Source organism: Cyprinus carpio, chromosome B3 (assembly GCF_018340385.1).
Source record: "Cyprinus carpio isolate SPL01 chromosome B3, ASM1834038v1, whole genome shotgun sequence".
NCBI lineage: Eukaryota > Metazoa > Chordata > Actinopteri > Cypriniformes > Cyprinidae > Cyprinus > Cyprinus carpio.
The window spans coordinates 48,286,314-48,311,589 of record NC_056599.1 but is presented as its reverse complement, the minus strand read 5'-3'; the positions used below and the strand labels follow the sequence as shown (position 1 = coordinate 48,311,589).

Here is a 25,276-nt window from a genome sequence, read left to right as displayed (position 1 = left end):
AGGGATGCACAATATTATCAGAATGTTTATCGGACTTGGACAATAAATGGCTTAAAATTTAAATATTTATCGGCATCGGCCTGGTATAAAAAATTATGGCGATATACCATATCTTACACCGTATCTTAATGTTGTTCATGTATTTTTTTACTTGCATTTTTATTACAAGTATGTTATGATTTAAAGGTCACGAAGCTATAAGCTTACATGAATAAAAATCACACAATCTGACACTTATGATATATACAGATTTGTTCATTGATGAGTATATGTGTTTTGTTTGTTTGTGTTTTTTTCAAACAGATTACCCAGCCCATTCCAAACCTGTGGTAAGTTTTTGCTTTCTTACGTTGGAAACAAAACAACATTTTTTGAAGAATGCTGGTAATCAAATAGTTGTTGGTCCCCCACTGACTTCCAAAGTATTTTTTCTCTACTATGGAAGTCAATGGGGGCAATGGGGAAGCTCATACAGGTTTGGAATGACATGAGGGTGAGCAAATGATGACACAACATTTTACAACACAGAGTTAACTATTCCTTTAAATTCAAGGAGCTCTAAAAATATTTTTGCTTTAGACCATCTACAAATATTAAATCTTTTAATAAAATGTTAGGGTTACCACTGCCTCCCATCTAAAAAAAACAATTGCAGCCATTGATTTAGGTTGATTTGTAGTTAGTTTTTTTAATCTTTTAATGTACTTTAATTATTAAAAGAACGTCATGATTATTTTAATTCTAATAAGAGTTTTTAAAAACAAACAACAACAAACAACAAAAAGAATAATATTAATTTGTTTATAATCTCTGCACAGGAGGACTTAGTGTTTGTTTTACAAACAAATTAAAATATATTGGCATCGGCTACATGTAGTTGAAAATATCGGCAAAAATCCAATATTGTGTATCCCTACTCACAACTATTCATATTTGAAACTTGTTGAAATTTTACAGCATTACTAGTATTTTCTAGTTTTCTAGTAAATTGCAGAGCCAAATTTTATTTCACAATTTGCCATTCTCCAGACTGAATGTGCAGGTGATTTTTGAAATTGCTCTATTTTGTAAATCTCTTGCCTCTGCGAGAAAACACTAGAACTCCTTTTCAGAGTGAGTTAGCAGATGACATTTCAGCTCTCTCTTTATATGAGAAACTCTCGTCACACTCGAGACACATGTAAGGCTCTCTCTCCTGTGTGACTCTCTCATGTGAATCTGAAAGTTTCCAAAATATTGGAAGCGGTTTCCACAATGAGGGCAAATGTAAGGTCTTTCTCCTGTGTGAACTCTCATGTGACTCTGTAAGTTTCCTATGTATCTGAAACTCTTTCCACACTGAGGGCAGGTGAAAGGCTTCTCTCCAGTGTGAATTCTCATGTGAACAGCAAGATTTGTATTGTTTGAGCAAGTCTTTCCACATTGAAGGCACATGTATGGTTTTCTCTCCAGTGTGAGTAATCACATGATTCGTAAGGTTTTTGCGTCTGAGAAACTCATTCCACACTGATGACATGATGTAAAACTGCTCTCTCTTAAGTGAACCTTTCAAGTGCCTTTTAAGGGTTACCTATATATCGGAAGCTCCTTCCACACTGATCACATGTAAATGGTGTTCACCAGTGTGACTGTTTTATTATGAGCCTTAAGGTTTAGTTTTGTTGTAAAGCGCCTTTTTCACACAGTTTGCAGGCGTATAGGCGTCTCTCCCGTATGAACTCTCATGTGCCTGTTAAAGTTTCCTTGCTCTGTTGAAAAAAAAAACAAAAAAAACTGTGAAACAGTTTCCACACTGAGGGCACGTGTAAGGCTTTTCTCTAGTATGAATGCGCATGTGGCCTTTAAGGGTTTCCTTTTTTATTGAAACACTTTCCACACTGCTGGCAGGCGTAAGGCTTCTCTCCAGAGGTGATAGCGTAATGTGGCGTTTCAGGCTTGCTTTTGAAGAGAAACACTTTTCACACTGTTGGGCAGGTGAAATTACTTTTTTGGAAGAAAGTCTTTTTCAGATATTTCTTCAGTTTACAATATTATGATGTTTTCTTATACTGATCTTTTTCTTTCATTTCATCTAGTACTTCACTCTCTCCTACTTTCAGCGGCATCAGATCTAAGGTGAAAGAGACAAATACAAATTAACTCCAGTTTAATGGGCACAAAGCAACACAACAAAATGTATAGACATTGGGGTAAAACATCAGCAAAAAAGAAAAAACTTCGGTGGGCGTGACATTGCACACAATAGTATATATTATCACAATAAAGTTCTATAATATACTTTATATACATTAGGGATGTGACGATTAACCGCGAGCCGGTGAAAATCGATTCAAATTTGACGATTCAAATCGGTTGAGGATGCTAAACAAATCCGCATACAATTAGGGGTAGGAGTTTATATGAATGTTTGTGTTTCATGCAGATAATTTTTAATGTATATTTTCACAAAACCGAAGTCAGACCATTTTGTTTTTGCTTGCACAACTTTTTTACTTTCGGTCTTTTAACTTTTTTAAGAAAAAAAAAAAAATTACGAAAAACTATTCATGTTGGCATGTATGCAGTAATGCTGAAAGGTATATCCAAGTTCTAGAGCAACATATGCTTCCCATCCAGGCCGTCTCTTTCATGGAAGACCTTGCATTTTCCAACATGGGACAATGCCACACAACATACTGCTATCAATGTACAAAAATTCATGCTGCGTAGAATGAAGGATCAGGGTATGGAAATGGCCTAGCCAGGCAGTCCAGATCTGTCAACCCAGAGGAAAAACATTTTGGGCGTTCATACAAGAGGAAGATGCGGCAAAGAAGGACCTACGACAGTTGAGCAAAACTAGAAGCCTGTATTAGCCAAGAAGGGACAACCATCCTGTATGTTCCAAACTTGCAACTTGTTCCCTCAGTTACCCAGACGTTTGCAGACTGTGTTAAAATAGAAAGGGGAATGCCACCACAGTGGTAAAACAGGGCCTTTTCCCAACTGTTTTTTTGAGGATGGGGTTGATGCCATAGGTAATTTAAATCAACGTATTTTTTTCCCTTAAAATATGCATATATTTTCTCAGTTTTAAAACATTTGATCTTTCATCCTATGTATTGTATTCTGAATCAAATATTGAAATTTGAAACTTCCACCAATCATTGCATTCGTTTTTATTCACCAATTTGTACTGTCCCAACTTTTTGGAATCGGCGGTTTGTACTGATTTCTTTTATTTTGTCAATTCAGCAGACGCTTTACCAAAGCGACTTATCAAATGGGAACCAAATAGAAAAAACAATAACCAACAAAACTAGAATAAAATGCAAGTGCTATAGGAGTGTACTTATTGATGGTTTGAATTATTTACAATTCCACAAGAAACGTTACAGACATTTGCCCAGAGCAATAATTAAAAGGCAAAAAGTTCAGTTATACATTTGTCTTAAATCTCAGTTTTGTTAAAAAAACAAAAACAAATTGTGAATCCTATATCGTGAAATCAAAATCATGAATTAAATTGAATCATGATGTTTGAGTGAATGCGTTATCACTAATAAAATAATATAGATACTAATATATATTATAATATAGATTATATATATATGAATATATAGGAATTACACATGCGCATACCGGTTAGAGTTTGTATAATAACGGTTAATTATAAAGCACTACTATAAGTTGCCATAAATTGATTGTTTTCTGACACGTTACGTTACAACCCCTTATAGGAACGCCCATCTGGAGGGCCCAAAACGAAGCATTGGCTCCACTGAGACGCCAGTTATTTTTGACGCAGTTTGCATTTATAGTAATGTAGTAAAACACAGATATTAAAATGGCAAAACTCAGTAAACACCCCTAGTTCTTGTATAGTTTTGTACAGGCAAGCAGTCTGAAGCCTGAATACAAACGCAACGCGTGCAAAGTCTTTCACAACGTTTAAGTGGTTATCCCATAAGGAAAATGCTCATCGGCCTTACTAACGTAACCTCTCGTTCACCTGAGTGAGGGAACGCGGACATTGCTATGGGAGATTAACGCCTTTTCTCCAACTACGTGAACTGAAGCCTTAAGTGAATCAACGCCAGTGAAACTGGCGCAATGGCGTTTCAAGTGTGCGGAAATATGATGGGCCCCCCCCTCGCCTAGTATAAAGCAGCGCTTGTACAGTCCATCACATCTCAAGAAATCTTCGATTTGAAGCACTTCCATGGCATTCTAAGAATCCGGGAAGCTTGGTATGACATGGCAATAAGAGCAATGTCTCGTTCGCCTCATCTCAGGGAAACCGAGGTTACGTTAGTAACCGAGAGCATCCCTTTCGATTCGGTCACTCTAGCCACTGACAGCACATGTGTGGCAAGCGACGACACATCTAGGTTATAAAACCTTGCAAAAGTGCTTGGGTGATGACCAGCTTGCTGCCAATGCAATGTACTGAAGAAGATATGCGCCATTTGCCCAGGGGCCCACGATGACGTGAGTCGGCGGGTTAAATGGGCCCGGAACCCTCTATAGGACATTTCAGACGCCCTAAGAGCCAAAAGCCAAGCAACTGCGATGAACGATCCAGTATGACAGCCTTTGCTTGGACACAGGCAGGGCCTGGTTTGTGGCGCCCTCCAAAGCGTACTTTCTGCTCCAAGAGTCGAACTGTATAGAACGCTTGGTATAAATGCTCATTGCACTTTTTTGCATTTATTTTTTGCAGCGGTGCTTATTGTGCGGGGAGCGGCACCGGCCAGCCCCCCCCTGTTTCTGAGGGCAGAACCCCCCCCGGCAGATAGTGATTATGACCTGCGCTTTAAATGGAAGTCGAAAGCACTTTAGGTCCATAAACTTTTCTAGGCTTTAAGTTGAGTCTGCAATCACACTGTCCCGAACTCAATACACGAGGTGGTCAATTTTGACAGTGCCTGCAGGTCCCCAGCTCGCTTAACAGAGGACAGCGCGAGCAGAGAAGTGCTGGTTTTGAAACGCAGAGCACACGCAAAGCTCGCTGATGTATGGGCTCCGAGGGCTCGAACAGGCCTTTTTTTTTTGAAGGAAGGCAAGAATTATTTGGGTAGTTGAATGGGCCTTCGCCTCGCGACCCACTGTGATTTGTGTAAATTATTGTTTGTTGTGACGTCTAGTGGAAGGAGACCTAGCCTCAGACATAGTGTTCAACACGCGCTGAGGAAGTGCATCCATTGCAAGCAAGCTCAGTTAAGCGACCAGACATGAAGAAGGCTCCATGACTCTGGATTTGGATGCAATATGGTTAAACTGTGCTTGAGAGAGGAGGTCTCATTCTTCAGTGGGATAGACGACGGGGGGCTACCAGCATCTCCACCAGTTCTGGGTACCAAGGCTGATTGGGCAATTTTCGGGTGCTACTAACAGAAACAGATTTACTTTCCTCTCTGATTTGTTGCAAAGCACGCGAGGCAGAAGTTTCCCTGGAGGAAAAGCATACTTGCTTACTTTCGGCCAGCTATGAGCTAGTCAGTGCATCCACATTCCCGGTGGACAGTGTGTCAGTGAATAAAACAGTGAACGGTGAGTGTTTTCCGCTGAAACCAAGAGATCCACCTCTGCCCTGCCGAATACACTCCAAATCATATTGACTTTAAAAGGGTGTAATCTCCACTCTCCGTGGATTACCCCACCCATCGACAGTAAATCCACGCTGTAATTCAGGCTTCTAGGGACAAGCACTGCCCGGATGGAGAGGTGTCGATCTGCCCACAGAAGAAGGCTTCTCGCCAGCCCAGCAGCGGGCCTGAGCTCATGCCCCCATGGTGATTTATAGTTGCTACCACCTGGTCATGCTGTCCATTCTGATGAGAATGTGACAGTGGAGAATGTCCGGAAGAAAGCACTCGAGCGCTAGGTGTACAGCATGGAGCTACAGACAGTTTATGTGCCACAACTTCTCTGTTTCTGACCACGTCCGGTGCTCTATGCACCTGTTGTAATAGTCTTTCTCCTGATCACTTGGCCAATAAGAAAACCCCGGCAATACAGTCATATCACACCAAGGGGTCAGCACAACCCAGCACTCATGCGTCACTTTGATACACAAGCATGCGCTCTGTGGCACCCGGCACTTAAGCTGAGCTGAAGCGCTTGCATATGTAGAAGCCCTAGTTTGCACACTGTTGAGGCAGCAGCCATCTGGCCGAGCGTCCTCTGAAAGCATTTCGGCGGGGGAGAGTGCCCTCACTCTCAGAGAGCTGATCAGTTTTTGTGATCACTTATCTGACAGACCAACGCTCGCATAGTGATTGAATTCAGCTCTACTCCTAAAAGGGAGACGTCCTGGCTCTGTACCAGAATGCTCTTTTGCATATTCAGTCAGCCCTAAAAGCTCTGAAGATGAGCGAGGTGTCTGAGCTTGTCGCTGAGCAGCGCGCTCAGGGTAGGGCCGTGAATTGGTACGCTATCCCCTCGAATGCAAATCTCAGGAAATGCCTGTGGCGTGGAGCTACCTGAATGTGAAAATAAGCATCCTTTAAATCCACAGAGATAAACCAATCTCTCGGTCTGATTCATTGATAGGATTTGTCTAAGCGTAATCATTTTGAATGAGCGCTTTGAAAGTGCATGGTTCAGTGGTCTCAGGTCCAAGATTGGGCGGAGTCCACCGTCTTTCTTTGGTACCAGAAAATAGCGATTGTAGAAGCCACTCTCGCGGTCTGCTAGGGGCACTGTCTCTAAAGCGCATCTTGTGAGGAGGTTGTATATTTCCTCTAGCAGAACTGAGGCTTTTCGCTCCCATACAGTGGTCATTAACACACTGTTGAAACAGGCGGCCTGCGGAAGAACTGAAACGTGTAGCCGTTCTTTATTGATTTCATAACCCACTCTGATACCCCTGGCAGTGCCTGCCACACTTCTGTGAATTGTGACAGCGGGGCGAAGTGGGCTGCACACACCGTGAGGGATAACTTGCAGTTGGGGGGCTGGGGGGAGTTTTAATACCACACGTGTGTGAGAGTGAGTGATGGGGGAGAGGGGAGTGAGAGGAGGAGAATTGCTCTGATATTGAGGTGAGGTTTTGGTATGTAGTTTTGTATGTTTTTCGACTTTATTGCACTGCATAGTGGAACAGTCAAAAACAAACATAACAATTGCTCTCGGCAGGGGCGTGGTGAACACACACAGCGGAGCGAGCAGACTTTTCCAGTGACTCGTCTTCGGCACTGGGTGAAGATTTCCTCCTCTGAGAGACAGCATCAGGAACGCGGCTTTGATTTTTGTGCCGGTGGCCTGAAGTCTCTGTCAGGGCGGGGTCTCTGGACCTGACCGCGCTTCGGCCAAGGCTGTCTTGGTCTCACCGGCAGCAGCAGAAGATTTTCCGTGCGCTGCGCTGAGGATGAGCAGGAAGGTTTGCGCCGTGTGCGTATTGGCAGGAAGTGGCTAATAGCCTTTGACTGTTTCTTCTGCGCTCCGTGACCATCTCTATTGCTGCTCCGAAAGAGACCTGAGAGATTCACGGAAGCGTTTTTTTTTGTCCTTTGAACACTTCAGGGTCTGGCACGTCCTCATCCAGAGACTTGAGCAGCTTGGCCTGATACACCTGGAGTATCGCCATCACATGCAGTGCTTTAAGCTGCTTGGCCAGCCACGGAGAAAGCCTTGCCGGGAAAGTTTGCAGTGGCGCGGCAAGGTTCAGAGGAGAGAGGCGCGTTGTTCACCCTCCAGTTCGCCGCGGTTGAAGGACAGAGATGGACGGCAACGTCTTCTTCCACAGGGGCGAGTTTAACATGCCCCACTTGGTTAGTGCCGTCCACAGTTCGGCCACGATCTGACTGGAGGTACCACTCGTCCAGACAGCTTCTGGCCAGCTCAGCAGGAGGCGCCCGCTCCAAACCGAGCTCATCAACTGCCTTGGACAGGACGCTAAGTAGCTCAATATCACTATAATGAAGGTCATGTTCAAGTTGCTGCCATGGGGGCACAGTGTAATCCACCAGGCTGTTAAACCACTCCTCTCTCGCAGATGCTGCCAACGAAATGGCATCATCCACCTCTTCAGCGCCCTGCATGGCACCGAAGGACACCACATCTTGAGCAATGTTGGGGGGGCGGAGAACAGCGGGGGGTGAGGAGCGCGTGGGCTCGTCACCTGACCCTGACAGATCCGCATCAGAAGCTCGCACCACTGTCCTCCTTTGCTCGAAGAGGCTGCAGAGGAAGAGCGCGTCAGGGCTTGTTGGGTGAGTTCATCGCCTTGGATGATGGGCACACAGAGCTTGAGATTCCGGAGGCTCATATCTCCAAAGTGGGGGCAGTCCGACCCCCCCAAGCACCGCTTTTGCATGGGTGCGACCCATCAGAGAGTCATCCTTGTTTCCGATGCTCACCGGAACACAGCAGGGTAAGAGAAGGCATGTCTGCTGCAGCGTGTAGGTCACGGTGAGTAGTCTGGTTGATAGGCTTCTTACTTCTCGTAGAAGGTTGGCTGAGGAAAAAGATTCTGAAAGGATGATGTACAAGCGCTTCTTTATATAGAGTGGGGGGCCCCTCATATTTCGTAGGCTTGAATGCCATTGGCCAGTTTCACTGGCGTGATTCAATAAGGCTTCAGTATTATTTGGAGAAAAGGGTAATTCCCATAGCAATGTAGAGTGACCGAATCGAAAGGGAACCATTATTAGGAAAACTCTAAACCATTAAGCAGACAGTATTCATATTCCGGCCTCATCTGCTTGCCTATGTAAATTATGCACCATTAATATAGAGATTACTGAATGTGATATTTTAATATTACTGTTTTAAATATATTAAGGCACTTAAATGTTTTTATAACGTTTTGTCGCACTATTTAATGATTGAAATATTGCCGCGGGTGCTTAATATGGATTGCAAATGGCCAAAGCTAACATTTTGTTCACATACCTTTGTTTTATTCTATTGAGAGGTGATCTAAATATTTGCGGGTGTGAAACAGGCTTATGCTACAGTTCTATGGATGTTTTGCCCTCCAGATCTTTTAGCCGGTCATGTGACTGAAAGCTATGAATAGTGTAAGTGACGTGACAAAGTGACAAGACATACCGTACAGCCAAGTATGGTGACCCATACTCAGAATTCGTGCTCTGCATTTAACCCATCCAAAGTGCACACACAGCAGTGAACACACACACACACCGTGATAACCCGGAGCAGTGGGCAAACATTTATGCTGCGGTGGTTCAGTTGGGGGTTCGGTGCCTTGCTCAAGGGCACCTCAGTCGTGGTATTGCCAGCCCGAGACTCGAACCCACAACCTTAGGGTTAGGAGTCAAACTCTCTAACCACTAGGCCACGACTGCCCTATAATAAATATAATAACCATATTAGAATAATATATAAGCTAACATATTATTCTAATGCAGTTATTTATTTTTAACTTTCAATCAAGTTTTTGATTAAACCATTAAAAATGGTCATTCCATGTCACACCAACCCAGGCTTAAATGTTTGATTTTGTTATTATTTTTTTTTTCTGAAGAAGGACAAACATAAACAGTGATTAACGTCAAAATATTAAATGTCATGGATAAATATTTACTGACTAATACTGTATTTATCAGATTTGGAGCCAAATTACAGTGGGGTACATTAACTTTAGAAAGATGGCAGCATCATAATGTTAATTTTAAACAGAGATTGATACATTTTTAAGCAAAATCTTTGCGTTCAGCTTTGAGAATAAAAACCAACCTGTTTGTTCCTCAGTATCTTCTTGTTTCACACTGATTGCATCTTCAATCTTAATGTCTTCACTCTCCTCTTTAACAGACGCCATCTTTACGTCACATGGATCTCAGTAGCTTTAATTTCTGTGTGTTTGGACACTCTGTCACGATTAAGATGACAATAATTATCAGAAATAAAAAATAAATCCATACTAAAGCCTCGTTCAGACTGTCAGCCCAAATCCGTTTAAAATCCGATCATATTTAGATAGTTTGAACGGTGGCGAACTACATGAAATCCGATTTGTACGAATCCGTTTCGAGCTACATTCATATGTGGTTTGGAATCCTATTCAAATCAAATTCCTGGAAATCTGTTTCAGTCTGACCTAGCTTTTTCACGTTCTCACGCCTCGTAAAACTTAAAAAATTCGACACTTTTGTAGAAAACATGATAAACATCTTGGCAAAGACAAGCTTGTGCTGTTGCAAACTGCAAGTTAAGCGGAAAAGACAAATAATCACGACAGCAACATCATGTCATATCGTAAGACAATATCAGGGGCCTGTTCATAAAACAAGTTTACCAAATAAGCCGGGGGGCTGTTTCATAAACGACGCTAAGCAAAGCCTGACTTGAAATAACCTAACAAATCAATTGGGACTAAAGGTACAGGTACAGGTCACAGGTACAGGCCCGGCGCCAGGACACACAAAGTTACGATCATGATAGAACTCGGCACTGGATAAAAAAAAACGGTGACTGGAGCGGCGAGTGCGTGGATTCCATCCTAATCTCCTCTGATTGGCCACTGCATTTTAGAAATCAACAAACATGTCTGTGATTGGCTACAATTTGACGCTTTCCAAATAAGATAAACTGGACTGTTTGCCAAACCTATTTCGTTATGATATTATTACGAAGAAAACAGAGGTTATGGGCAGCTTTTCCACCTAAAGTAAGCAGAAGCTAAACAGCAGGCAGTTGTATGAGTTAAGGCCCGTTCACACCAAGAACGATAACTATAAAGATAACTATAAATATAACGATATTAGCGTCCATACCAGCGAACGATATCTTATTTTTATTCTAAGTGCACGCTCGTCTGACGCTTTAAATTCTCGAGCTCATTACAGCAGGATGGATTCTTATTGGTTGTCAATTTTTTATCGTTCATCAATTGGAAAAAAAATTGTTTTGAAAGTCTTTATCGTTATAGTTGTGGTGTGGACTCTGCTGTTCTTTAATACTGAAAACGATTTTTAGAACTATATCTTTATCTTTATCGTCCTTGGTGTGAACGGGCCTTAAGACTATAATACACGCTAAACCTTTGGTGCCGGGCCTGCACAGGTATGTTCTACATCTGTAAATGTTAGAAAGTCATGCAAATATATCCATTTTGCTGTCAGGAGTGGGCGGGGCTTAACGCAAGTGAACAAGCGCTGCTGCGCGCTAAACAGATGGAACGCAAATTAGAAGAAAGTCCAAATAATTATATGTGAGAGTCAGTGCTGTAATATCAATGCAAGCTCATCTTAGCCTGCTCCAGATCAGGTTAGTTTCAGATCATGAGTTGGGTTAGTTTATGAGCTTGAGTTGCCACAGTGAATGAGCTTGAGGTATGTAGCTCAGTACGATGTCGCATTACCTTCTGATATAAGGCTTATTTGGTAAACTTGTTTTATGAAACATCATTTATGCACAGGCATAAAGCAACAGCATTGCCACTGAAACCAATGCACATTCTGTAAAACGAAAGAGCGCTCCTGGACACACAGATCGGATGTGAACAGGTGCGATGCACAGTGTGCACAGTCAGTCACTCAAATCAGATTCACTCCAGATAAGCACAAAATCAGATTTGAGCTGACATTCTGAACGAGATTAAAATCTCTGCTGCGTCTCAATCAGCTCCCTATGTTCACTAGTCTGCTAGATGTGGTTTAAACCACTTTAAATACAAACATCTGCAGTTGGTTTGTTAAAGTTGTTGTATTGACAGGGTTCTGAATCACTGAATCATTTTGCGGGGCATTTGGTTCAGTTCCCTCGAAGATCCTAAAAGCTCAGTTCATTCATCTCTACTTACCAGTGTATGGATTCATGTTCATTATAAACTGATTGAGGATAGGCTATAGGGAGCAAAATGAGACGCGTCTTTTCTGAAACGCGTGTGTGGATGCGCTTCACTCACACAAGTAAAGATAAAACATGTTAGATAAAGCACTGAGGTGTTAAGTGTTATATTAATTAATAATTTTTACATTTTTTGTAAAAACAAAAATAGCCCGTACGGGTTGCATTGATTTTAACGCATTAAATGCTTAAAATCACAAACCGTTCTTCAGCTGAATCACAACAAATGCAGGAGCGCGGCGCAGTCTTGTGACGTCATAGCGCAATACCAAAATAAAAGTCCTGTTCAAACGCTCGTCTAACATTACAGAATAAAATATATACAAATAGTAGTTGACATTTTTTTTTATCATTCATTGTGTCATGGTACACTAGCAACAATTCTGTGTTGACAAATAAAAAGCATTTATGAAAATAATAGGCAGTTTCTGCCTCACTTTTTAATTGTTTAATAATTGTTAAAAAAAAGGTGTTTGAGATAGACAAAAAGTACAACAGTACTGAAGTAACCAATATAACATTTCACATTACAAGAATGTAAGTAAACTTGTAAATCATGAAGTGTAAAAAAAAAAAACATTTTTACAACACCAACAGCAATCAGTTCTGTTATTTCAATGCATGTAAAAGTAAGTGTTTTTGTCAATTTAAACTATTTACATCTTATTTACATACATAAATGCATGCACAGACCTGCTGCTGCAAAAAATAAAATAAAAATAAAAAAGCCTTTAAACTCTGCTGTTAAGACAGTAATCTTGTTGTTTGTAATATTATATCCCTAATTACAAATAATCATGATCCAACAAGTGTGGAGCCAGAGTGTCAGCAGCAGACACTCGAGAACGTTGGATCATGACGTCAAACAAACGGTGCATTTTGGTTGTTTCTTGGCAACTATACACTTTTACTGTCAGGTGGCCATGTATTTTGGAACCACTCATCATTTCTAAAATTTCTTATCATTTCAGTAAAATTTTAACATAACAGATGTAATGGTTGTTACACCAAAGCAAATTTATACAGGTCTAAAAATATTTATTATACATATAGGTGATTTAGCAACATATACAACTATGCAAATCATTTAGCTAAATATTAGCTTGAACTAGTTAGCAACAGTAGCCATTTTTCCAAAAGGGCAGCTATGGGGCAAAGTGAGCCAGATGTTGTGGGGTAAATTGAGTCAGCATTTTAACTTACCCCACCATAAGGCACTGGAGTTAAGTAAAATCTCTGAATTATAAACTGGTATTTTAATGTGATATTACTGGTTTAGTTTATCATATATACATATTTTGTTTGATAGGGAATGTGTACACGTGCACCAAATCCTTCTCTGAAAAGAACCAGAAAATGCTTTTCATCACATTATGATCAGATATATATTTCCACCTGTAGTCTCTAATGGCCAACAAACTATGTTTAGTCTGTTTTTAGGAAGGCTATAACTTTAGTGTTCAACATATTGTTTCAGAAATGCAAACAATTAAATATTGACATTTAAACTTAATTTGGTTGGTTTTATGTTGTTAAAGTTAACTTCATAAAAGAAATATGACTGTTTAAATTAGTTTTTTAATTATTATTTATTTCACATGGGTTCTAATCAGATTTGGTCAGATGGTTTTTTTAGAATGGTATTTTTGCATCCAGATGGTGCATCTACCGACCTCAACTTACCCCAAACCCGGGGCAAACTGAGCCATGGGGACACTTTTTTTTATAAGAAGCCATATTTTTAGAACCCTTTGTCATAGATACATTCTGATCATTTAAAATGATAGGAATACTTTCATTAGGATATGATTGGATAGGATAGGACAGATAATTTCATTATACTTCTGCATCATTTTAACTTGTCTGAAAATGGCAAATCTTGCCCCACTCTCCCCTATAAGTATTAGACATTTAATTTAATATTTTACAGCACAAATGTATATTATATACTAATAAACATCTAATTTAGAATGTTTATATTATTTTTTAACTATAGGCCTACGATTAGGCTAATATGGTTTCAATAAAATGTGCTATAGATTACTAGTATCAAGACCAGTAATTATAATGGGAAATATACTTAAATACAATAATGAAAGTGAAAAACTGCAAAATATTCTACAGTATATGATTTACCTGCTCGCTTGCTTGAGCTTTGTATTCGTGTTTGCAATGTTGAACTGCCTTTAGCAGCTTCCCTTCGCTCCTTAATATGGTTGAATATTAATATGAAATAATGGTTGTGAAGTGTTGTTAATTTGTTGTTAAGTGTAATTCAAAATGGAACAGCTTAGGATTGCCATTGCAATTGCTATTCTTTATCAAGATGCTGAAGAGGAGGATGCCGAGCAGAGGAGATAAATCCTTCAAAGAAAAGCCAGGATGCAGCGGAGGATGGTGAAGAGACGTGCCATATTAGCATGTCTCTCCAGCTTTGTATGTTTTTCTAATTATTCTTTCTTCATAAACTGCCCATATACTTATGTGGACTTAGTTAGGTATATCTAAATGAAAAGTAATAATAAAAATGTATTATAATGTATCATATAGGCACCTTATCAACAGACTACAAAGTACTAACTCACAAAAAGTTATGTGAACTATTGCAGTTATGTCATGAGACTACATTAGATTTTTCAGTGTACCAAATAAACTGGCAGGTACAATAGGTCTGACAGTTGATAACATTTAAATTAACTAGCTTACACTTCACACACCTTGTATTTGTCTTTGTGGTGCTCAAATAAGTTGATAGTTTGTTTACCATCTTTATATAGTCAGGTGCACATCATATTTCTGCATTAACACAAACAGGACAATTTAATGTCTATAATAATCATATAGGCTACAACTTTTAGACTCTGGGATGAATGTTGTGCTAGAGCTTATCAATAAATGAATGAAACCGAAATTGAGTATAAAAGAAATACTTCACGAAAAGAGCAAATGTTAGAGGGAAATTTAATTATGGCAGATATTAATACATTTTAGGCAAAATCCTTAAAACAACTGAATAAATAGCCTATAGTAATAAATACATTAAATATAGTAAAAACATTTTAAAAATCCAAAAATATAATAAATACATAATGCAACAACAGTACATATAGTAAAAACTTTTTAAAAGCAATACATAACAAATACATAATACAACAAAAGTAAAAACATTCTTAATTTATATATTATCTATATATTTTAACAGGAACAAAGCCCCACTCGCAGGTATTCACAGATCAATGACCAGGTACCAATCCTGGTCAAGTTTTTTTCTGGAGAGGATTTAAAGCCAGCTTTCAGGCTCTCCAGGAACAGCATCAACATGCTGGTACAGATGCTGCCCCGTCAAAAAGCCAATGGATGGAGCCGTGAAATTGAAGTACTTGTTACGGTTTATTGGCTTGCCTGTGGAGCATCCTACAGGGTCACATCAGATAACTTCAGCATGCCACTTTCAGAGTTTGTAGGACTGGTTCACAATGTTGTGGAGGAGATGATGACCATCCTCCACAAAATTATTCATTTTCCAAAAGCAGAGGAAATGGATGAGGTGGGGGGTGGCTTTGCTCGCCTTGCTGGCCATGAGGCATTCCGCTGTGCTGCTGGTGCCATCGACGGGTGCCACATCAGGATTGTTCCTCCTGCAATGCCACAAAAAAATATGCTACATAAATAGAAAGATCGTCCTTTCCATCATTCTACAGGGCACATGTGATGCTAAAGGCACATTTATAGATGTGTATATTGGAAATCCAGGCTCTGTACATGATGCCCTTGTGCTGCCCAGATCACCAATGTACCAGCAGGCTCTGTATCCACCAGCTGGATACTATCTTTTGGGAGATGGTGGATACCCTTGCCTGCAGCATCCTATTGCAATCATGACCCCATACCGCCAGCCTGTCGCAAGTAAGAACACTTTTTTATGTCAGACAGACAGACAGACACACACACACGATAAACCAAATTGTTACTGTCATGAATTTGCAATACACCACACATTTTCTACACGATTTTTGATTAACAGGCCAAGTTGAAGCCCGATACAACAGGCATCATGCACAAGCACGGAACATCATCGAGCGCACCTTTGGGATGTTAAAAACTTGTTGGCGTGCAATTTTCTTGCGGGCCCTGGAGATCAGGCCACTGTTCGCCCCAAAGGTGATTGGTGCCTGTTGTATCCTCCACAACATCTGTGTGATGGGAGGTGATCTCTTGGAGGAGGAGGAGGAGGAGGAAAGCCAAGGACAAGAAGACAGCGAGGATGGTGAGAATGCAGCAGTGGGTGAGAGGGACCTATCAGGGAACCATCTCCGAGGACGTCTGGCTGCTTAGCTTTCTTCTCCCAAGGAACTGCCTGCGTGTCTAACTGAACATGACTACGTCTAGACGGTAAACCTGATGTTGTCATGTTCATTAAAAGAGGAACATAAACAGTTAAAATATTAGCTATGACATTAATTAGAAAGATAGGTATGAATAAATGTGCAAGTAGATGGATCTAGATACATTTATACATTTTCTTAATGTTGGTATGTTCTTCTTGAGATTTAACTGCATGATTGTAAATAATTGTATACAACTATAGCTGTGGCTGTTGCTGCCCTCTCTCTCTCCTCTTCTCTCGCCACTGCTTCTCTCTCCCTCACCTGTTCCCTTTCTGCCTGTTCTTTTAGAAACTCAAGAAGAGCCTGGCTGTCCCGTCGCCTCTTTCTTGACTGTTGGCTGCTCCTGGCTTCCACAGAAGGGGTAGAAGCTGGTGTGCTGACTGAGCCACCTGTAGTGGCAGTCACGTTTGATGCAACAACTATGGGCAGAGTAACTGAGTGCTGCCCCTGGAGTGCAGCATCCATTGCAGTGTACCACTGCCAGGTGGCAGCAGTCACACTACCGGCCGTTACCCCTTTTCCTGTGGGTGGGTCCCTAAGCTCCTGAAATAAAGCAAAATGCTGTCATGTTCTCACCTCACGTTGTTCCACACTTTTAGACATTTTTTATTTTTGCTCTACACAGAGGAAGATATTGTTAAGAATTTTTGTAACCTTACAGTTTGAGGCACCAAAAAATTACACAAGTCAGTGGTGCCCCAGAACTGTTAGGTTACAAATATTCTTCCTTTGTGTAAAGCAAAAAAAATTAATAAATAAATAGTGTATACAGGTGTGAAACAACTTAAAACAACTTAAATTTGTGGGTGAATGACAGAATGTCCATTTTGGGGTGAACTATTCTTTTTACAGTCTTAGAGTAAACAATGTAAACAGAGTAAACTACATTTTACAAGATAAAATGTAAGGGCTAATGCATCTATGTTAGGTTTCATATATGACCGGAAAGTCTTTACACACATCTTGGTAAGCCTCTTTCAGTAACAGAAAGTAGAGAAACAGGCAGATTCCATTTTTTCTTTGCCTATTTGGCAGTTATGGCCAAACCAGAAGTAGAAACAAAATGCCTATAGACAAAACAAAACCATAAAGATTGACATGATTCTACTTCAATAACGTATTCATTTTTATGGATGAAGACTGTACAAATCTAGCTCCAAACCTTCAGACATACAGGGAATTATACAAGCACTTAAAATCAATACTCACTCCCATCCACTTTTGGAGGAATTGCGCCTCCCGGTGAAAAGGCTTTCGTTGGCCGCCCACCACTCTATCAAGGCCCGAGTTTCCTCAGCAGTCCCTTGATAAAAAATAATGCTTAATTTAAGTTAATGAAAAATAATACAATTATAAAATAATTTGTTAAAAAATTGAAATAAAGACAAGCAAACTATTTGGTTAAAACGACAAGAGCACTCTAGAATAAGGTTTGCGTTTGATATAAGTAGGCTAACGTTAGTTAGGAAACTTTTCCCTCAGGCAAAACAATTGCCCATTAGATATACCCAAAGCACAATAGATCAAATTTTTATCCACTACAGAAACAACACAGGCAGCACCATATTTTACAAAATGTTATAGGGCCTAGCTACTTTTTAGGAGGACTTGCTGAGGGTTACTTACACCAGAGCCGGATTGCCTGGATTTTTCAAATAGTTGCTATAACCTTAAAATTTGACGGTAGCTTTGAAGTTTAAACAACATTCTGGCATCAAAATTCTTAGAACTATGTTACATTTCGTGATAAAACAACAATAGTATTTTGAAATGTATTACTTACAGTTGTGAGTTTTCTCCTCTGCCATTGATGCGAACCTGGTTCGAATTGAATTCTGGGTTATGGCCCATATCAAGTCCGCACAAGTCACCTCGCCATGCATCCTCGGTAAAAGGGGCAGATCAAGAACACATCCGGGGATTTGAACTGGACTTGGCTAGATGTGAACTTTGAATTGGAACAGTACTGATGACGTTTCACAAGTCCACAAGAACACAAGTACAGACAAGTACGCATATTGAGAAATGGCTTTTATCCATATTAAGGATTTCCTGCGCATCATAAATTATTACTTCTACAAGTTCGTTTTGCACTTTCTGCACGAGAGCACCCTCCAACTTTGCGAATGAATGAAACATACACTGCATGAGAGTTTTTACGTCTCAGTGATACTAATTGTCAGTCCTGACCACTTCACTGTCTTACTGGATGTTTTTAGTAAATATCTGCATTTATTCACATGCAATTGGATTGGTTACTCATGTGCTGGACTGTCATGATTTGGGTAATGCAGGACACTACTGAATGATGAGCATAAGAAGGGATTTTAGCAGTGGGTATTACTCAAAGCCGACTGATAAAGAAGTGTGTATACCCTGCACTACACCACTGGACATCAGTATTTGATGCCAATTTGATGTTGACTTAATGTTGGATTTTGGTTACACAACCTAAAAACAACAAATATCAATGTCAGCTGACGTCAGTATTGGACATCAAATTAACATTGACATTAGATGTTGAATTGACATTGAATTTTGGTCACCCAATGTCACAACCGAAATGTAATCAAATATCAACGTCTTATGACGTTGTGTGTCTGCAGGATAATAAGATCTCCACTTCTTTCTCGCAGGTCCTCTCTGTCGTCAGCATCATTGGGATCATCCTCTGGCTCCAGAATATCTCCACTGGAATCAAAGATGCATTCCTGATGCTGTTTCCCGGAGGAGGAAAGCTGCACCTAGCGCCGAAGACAAGCCAATGAAGAAGTCTGATTGCTCCACTGTGTGTGTTCACCATGCCCCACTGCCTGTTGCAGGCGGCGGGATCAACTGTCAAGTTTGTATTTTGACTTTTCCACTATGCAGTGCAATGAAGTCGAAATCCTCTTACAAATCAGACAGAGATTGGTTTATCTCTGTGGATTTAAATGATGCTTATTTTCACATTCAAGTAGCCCCTCGCCACAGGCATTTCCTGAGATTTGCATTCGAGGGGATAGCATACCAATTCATGGTCCTACCCTTCGGTTTATCCCTTATCCCCGGCATGGATGCCGCTCTATTTCCTCTGAAGCAGAGCGGTATGCGCATCCTGAACTGAATCTCGATGATTGGCTAGCCTTAGCCCAATCAGAGAGCACACTGCTCAGTGACAAGCTCAGACTCCTCGCTCATCTTCAGAGCTTAGGGCTGGCTGTGAATATGCAAAAGAGCATGCTGGTACCAAGCCAGAACATCTCATTTTTAGGAGGGAAGCTGAATTCAATCAATATGTGAGCGCATTTGTCGGAGGAACACTCACAAAAACTGATCAGCTCTCTCACAGTCTTCAAGTTAGGGCTCTCTCCCCCGCCGAAACACTTTCAGAGGACGCTTGGCCAGATAGCTACCACCTCGACAGTGTGCAAACTCAGGCTCCTACATATGCGACCGCTTCAGCTCTGACTAAAGGGCCAGGTGCCACAGAGTGCATAACGCACGAGCACCTTGCGCATCAAAGTGACGTGACTGCTGGGATGCACTGACTGGGGTCTTCTATTTGGCCAAGTGATCAGGAGAAAGACTGTTACGACAGATGTATCGAGCACTGGCTGGGGAGCCATATGCATCGGTAGACCAGCCTTTAGGACGTGGTCAGAAATGGAGAAGTTGTGGCACATAAACTGTCTGGTGCACCGTGCTGTACATATAGTTCTCGAGTGCTTTCTCCCAAACATTCTCCACCGTCACCTTCTCATCAGGACGGACAGCATGACAGTGGTAGCTTTTATAAATCACCAAGGGGTGTGAGTTTGCGGCCGCTGCTGCGGATCGACATCTCCTCTCCATCCGGATGGTACATGTCCCCGGACGCCTGGATTATGGTGCGGACTTAATGTCGAGGGATGGGGTAAATGGAGATTACACCCTTTGACAGTCAATATGACTTGGAGTGCATTCAGCAGGGCTGTGTTGGATCTCTTCGCATCAGCGGAGAACACTCACTGCCCTCTGTTTTATTCACTGACACACTTCCCCTTCCCCTGGGAGTGGATGCACTAGCTCACAGCTGGCCAGAAGTGCACAAGCATGCTTTTCCTCCAAAGAAACTTCTGCCTCGCATGCTTACGATGCAATATAACGATATGGCATCCAAATCCAGAGTCATGGAGCCTTCATGTCTGGCCGCTCGATGGAGCTTGCCTGTAACAGATGCACTTCCTCAGCGCGTGTTGAACACTATCTCTGAGGCTAGGGCTCCTTCCACTAGATGTCTATGCACATTAATGGAGAGTTTTAACAAATTGGTGCAGGATGCGGGGCCAAGACTCGTTTAACTACCCAATACCAAGAATTTTTGCCTTCCTTCAAGAGCAAAAAATAAAATGCCTGTTTGAGCCCATACAATCAACGAGCGCTCTCTCCCAAGACAGCACTCCTGCTTGCGCTGGCCTCTGTTAAGCGAGTTGAGGACCTGCAGTCGCTGTTAATTAATGACTTGTGTATTGAATCCGGGGCCAGGTGATTGCAGACTCAACTTAAAGCCTGGGAAGGGTTATGTGCCTAAAGTGGTTTCGATTAATTTAAAGTGCAGGTCATAACACTCTGCTTTCCGTCCGGAAACACTGGCCAGGCCGGAGCCGCTTAATACACTTTTGCTGTGCCCTGTACGTGTGGTGCGCATTTATATCAAGCACTCAAGGCAGTTCAGGCTCTCAAAGCAGCTATTTGTATGCTTTGGAGGGTGCACAAAAGGCCTGCCCGTGTCCAAGCAAAGGCTGTCACACTGCATCATTAACGCAATTGCTTTGGCTTATAGCTCTAAGGGCCTGGAATGTCCTATAGGGGTTCGGGCCCACTCAATCCGCAGACTCGCTTCCTCGTGGGCCTGGGCAAATGGTATATCTATTCAGGACATGTGCATGATGGCAGGCTGGTCCTCATCCAACACTTTTGTGAGGTTTTATAACCTAGATGTGTCGTCGCTTGCCTAACATATGCTGTCAGTGCAAGCAGCGTACGCACCTATTCAGCCTCAGTTATGATCTGAGCTGCTGGCCTCAGTGGTTTCTACTAGGTCATATACACCCCTGTATTGACGTACCACTAATTCAATGCATCAAATTGAAAAAGGTTAGAGAAAAACATACTGTGCCATGGTACAACAGTAATACCCACTCTCTCAAGAAAGAAACTCGTAGTCTTGAGTGCAAATGGAGAAAACTTTGAAGTTTTTAGAATTGCATGGAAAAACAGTATGTCCAGCTATATTGGGGAAGTCGTGGCCTAGTGGTTAGAGAGTTTGACTCCTAACCCTAAGGTTGTGGGTTCGAGTCTCGGGCTGGCAATACCACCAAACCCCCAACTGCTCCCCGGGCGCTGCACCATAAATGGCTGCCCACTGCTCCGGGTGTGTGTTCACAGTGTGTGTGTTCACTGCTGTGTGAGTGCACTTTGGATGGGTTAAATGCAGAGCACGAATTCTGAGTATGGGTCACCATACTTGGCTGTATAATACACGGTACAACGTGTGGTGCGCATTTATATCAAGCACACAAGGCAGTACAGGCTCTCGGAGCAGCTATTTGTATGCTTTGGAGGGTGCACAAAAGGCCTGCCTGTGTCCAAGCTAAAAACGTGGCTGTATAATACAACATGTGGTGTGCATTTATATCAAGCACTCAAGGCAGTTCAGGCTCTCAGAGCAGCTATTTGTATGCTTTGAGGGTGCACAAAAGGCCTGCCTGTGTCCAAGCAAAAAACGTCACTTTTTTTTTCACTTTTATAGACAGGGTCTAAAAGCTGCCAGGACCGAGCATATCAACAAACTAATAGAAAATAACAAAAACAATCCAAGGTTTTTATTTAGCACAGTGGCTAGATTAGCAAATTACCAGATGACACCCAATCTAAATATTCCCTCACAATTTTATAGTAATTGTCACGAGGTGACAAAATTCCAACTTCCAAGGCGGAACTAATGTTCGCCGCGATTGCCTCCCGCCGGACCAATAACAATGGAACACCGGGCTAGTTCCGGGTTAGCGAAAAATCCCCGCGAATGGGGGTGATCAGCCGAAATTGCCGGCAGCTGTGCACGTTGGGACACGTTGCCATTAGGGTAGGATAAAAGGAGAGAGGATGGACCAAAGCGGGGCCGGTTTTTTTTTTTTTTTTTTTTTTGGGGGGGACTGTGAATCTCGGAGGAAGCGTGAGCGGTGGAGAAGAGGAAGTGGGGCTGGCAAACGGACACGGCATTGTGAGTCTGGGAGAAAGAGCACGCCGACTCCTCTATATATGTACAGTTGTGGCCAAAAGTTTTGAGAATTACATAAATATTGGAAATTGGAAAAGTTGCTGCTTAAGTTTTTATAATAGCAATTTGCATATATTACATAATTTTTTGAAGTTTGATAAGTTGATTTTTATGTTTTTTCTTTGCCATGAAAATTAGCTTAATCCCAAAAAAGCATTTCCACCGGCATTTCATTGCTGTCATTAAAGGACCTGCTGAGATCATTTCAGTAATCATCTTGTTAACTCAGGTGAGAATGTTGACGAGCACAAGGCTGGAGTTCATTATGTCAGGCTGATTGGGTTAGAATGGCAGACTTGACATGTTAAAGGAGGGGGTGATGCTTGAAATCATTGTTCTTCCATTGTTAACCATGGTGACCTGCAAAGAAACGCGTGCAGCCATCATTGCGGTGCATAAAAATGGCTTCACAGGCAAGGATATTGTGGCTACTAAGATTGCACCTAAATGAAACAATTTATAGGTTCACCAAGAACTTCAAGGAAAGAGGTTCAATTCTTGTAAAGAAAGCTTCAGGGCGTCCAAGAAAGTCCAGCAAGCGCCAGGATCGTCGCCTAAAGAGGAGTCAGCTGCGGGATCGGAGTGCCACCAGTGCAGAGCTTGCTCAGGAATGGCAGCAGGCAGGTGTGAGCGCATCTGCACGCACAGTGAGGCGAAAGACTTTTGGAAGATGGCCTGGTGTCAAGAAGGGCAGCAAAGAAGCCACTTCTCTCCAAAAAAAACATCAGGGACAGATTGATCTTCTGCAGAAAGTATAGTGAATGGACTGCTGAGGGACTGGGGCAAAGTCATATTCTCCGATGAAGCCCCTTTCCGATTGTTTGGGGCATCTGGAAAAAGGCTTGTCCAGAGAAGAAAAGGTGAGCTCTGTCCTGTGTCATGCCAACAGTAAAGCATCCTGACACCATTCATGTTGTGGGGTTGCTTCTCATCCAAGGGAGTGGGCTCACTCACAATTCTGCCAAAAAAACACAGCCATGATAAAGAATGGTACCAAAAACACCCTCCAACAGCAACTTCTTCCAACAACCCTACAACAGTTTGGTGAAGAACAATGCATTTTCCAGCACGATGGAGCACCGTGCCATATGGCAAAAGTGATAACTAAGTGGCTCGGAGACCAGAATGTTGAAATTTTGGGTCCATGGCCTGGAAACTCCCCAGATCTTAATCCCATTGAGAAACTTGTGGTCAATCCTCAAGAGGCGGGTGGACAAACAAAAGCCCACTAATTCTGACAAACTCCAAGAAGTTATTATGAAAGAATGGGTTGCTATCAGTCAGGATTTGGGCCCAGAAGTTGATTGAGAGCATGCCCAGTCGAATTGCAGAGGTCCTGAAAAAGAAGGGCCAACACTGCAAATACTGACTCTTTGCATAAATGTCATGTAATTGTCGATAAAAGCCTTTGAAACGTATAAAGTGCTTGTAATTATATTTCAGTACATCACAGAAACAACTGAAACAAAGATCTAAAAGCAGTTTAGCAGCAAACTTTTTGAAAACTAATATTTATGTAATTCTCAAAACTTTTGGCCACGACTGTATTTCCCACTGAGTGTTGAATTGTAGTGATGAAGTGATGTGAATCACCATTTGGATGTGTGAAGTGTGAACTTAAACCCGCCGGGTGTCCACTACTTACCTGAGTTTTCTGTCACGTTCTAAGACGTAAGAAGAGGCTAACATTGTTGTACTCCATAGATATTTGAGTGTACGATCTGACAGCCCATTGTGAAGAGGAATTCATACCTGAATGCTTACCTGACTGCTTTGCAGCGAAGCCCTCTAGCCGTAAGTTCTCTGTCTGTCGTTACTGAAGAAGAGGATTAAGTATCTGTGTATTCTCCTGTCTGCTTTGCAGCGAACTTCTCCCGTTGTAAACTCTGTGTCTGCCAGTCCTTCAAGAGGAATTCATACCTGAATGCTCACCTGACTGCTTTGTAGTGAAGCCCTCCAGCCGTAAGATCTTTGTCTGTCATTGCTGAAGAAGAGGATTATGTATCTGTTATTCATCTGTCTGCTTTGCAGTGAACTTCTCCCGTTGTAAGCTCTGTGTCTGCCAGTCCTTCAAGAGGAATTCATACCTGAATGTTCACCTGACTGCTTTGCAGCGAAGCCCTCCAGCTGTAAGCTCTCTGTCTGTCATTGCTGAAGAAGAGGATTACGTATCTGTTTATTCACCTGTCTGCTTTGCAGCGAACTTCTCCCGTCGTAGGCTCTGTGTCTGCCAGTCCTTCAAGAAGATTTCGTACCTGAATACTCACCTGACTGCTTGCAGTGGAGCTGCTCAGCCGTCAGTTCTCCGCCTGTCATCTGCAGAAGAAGAGTACGTACCCGAAACACGCACCTTAACTGTTCCACCACAGTCCCTCCCGACCCGTCCTCCCCCTGTGAAGAAGAGAGTACATCACCCGAAATACGCACCTGAACGGTCCTATAGCAGCCCCCCCCCCCCCAGTTGTGAGCCCCGGCTCGTCTCTCCCAGTGGAAGACAGCGAAGCCACTTACCAGATCACCCCCCTACATTGCACTCTGTGGGCCTCCGGCAGGTCCGCAGGACGGAACGACCCTGCCCAGAAGAGTCACCATTTTAGATTCCCTTTTCCATTTTTATACTCAATAAAATACTGTGTTACTTGAGGCCTTGTCTGTCGTCCTTGCCTGACCTCTGTCCGACTCCCCAAGGGTGGTACGGGTCTTAGGGGTGGGTGCAGTCTGATTGGCCCGCCCCGTGGCATAATGACTTTATGAATTTCTTCACTGATAAAATAGATAACATCAGAAA

The 25,276-nt window shown here is 42.0% G+C and overlaps 1 long non-coding RNA gene across 1 annotated transcript; it reads right to left on the bottom strand.

Annotated features, from left to right (window-relative positions):
* Positions 1–2,039: 2,039 nt before the first annotated feature.
* On the bottom strand, positions 2,040–12,083 carry LOC109056432. The gene is made up of 3 exons (XR_006154317.1): positions 12,002–12,083; positions 9,685–9,820; positions 2,040–2,110 (listed from the first exon to the last, which is right to left on the bottom strand). It is a non-coding gene; the product is annotated as an uncharacterized LOC109056432 (long non-coding RNA).
* Positions 12,084–25,276: the final 13,193 nt, after the last annotated feature.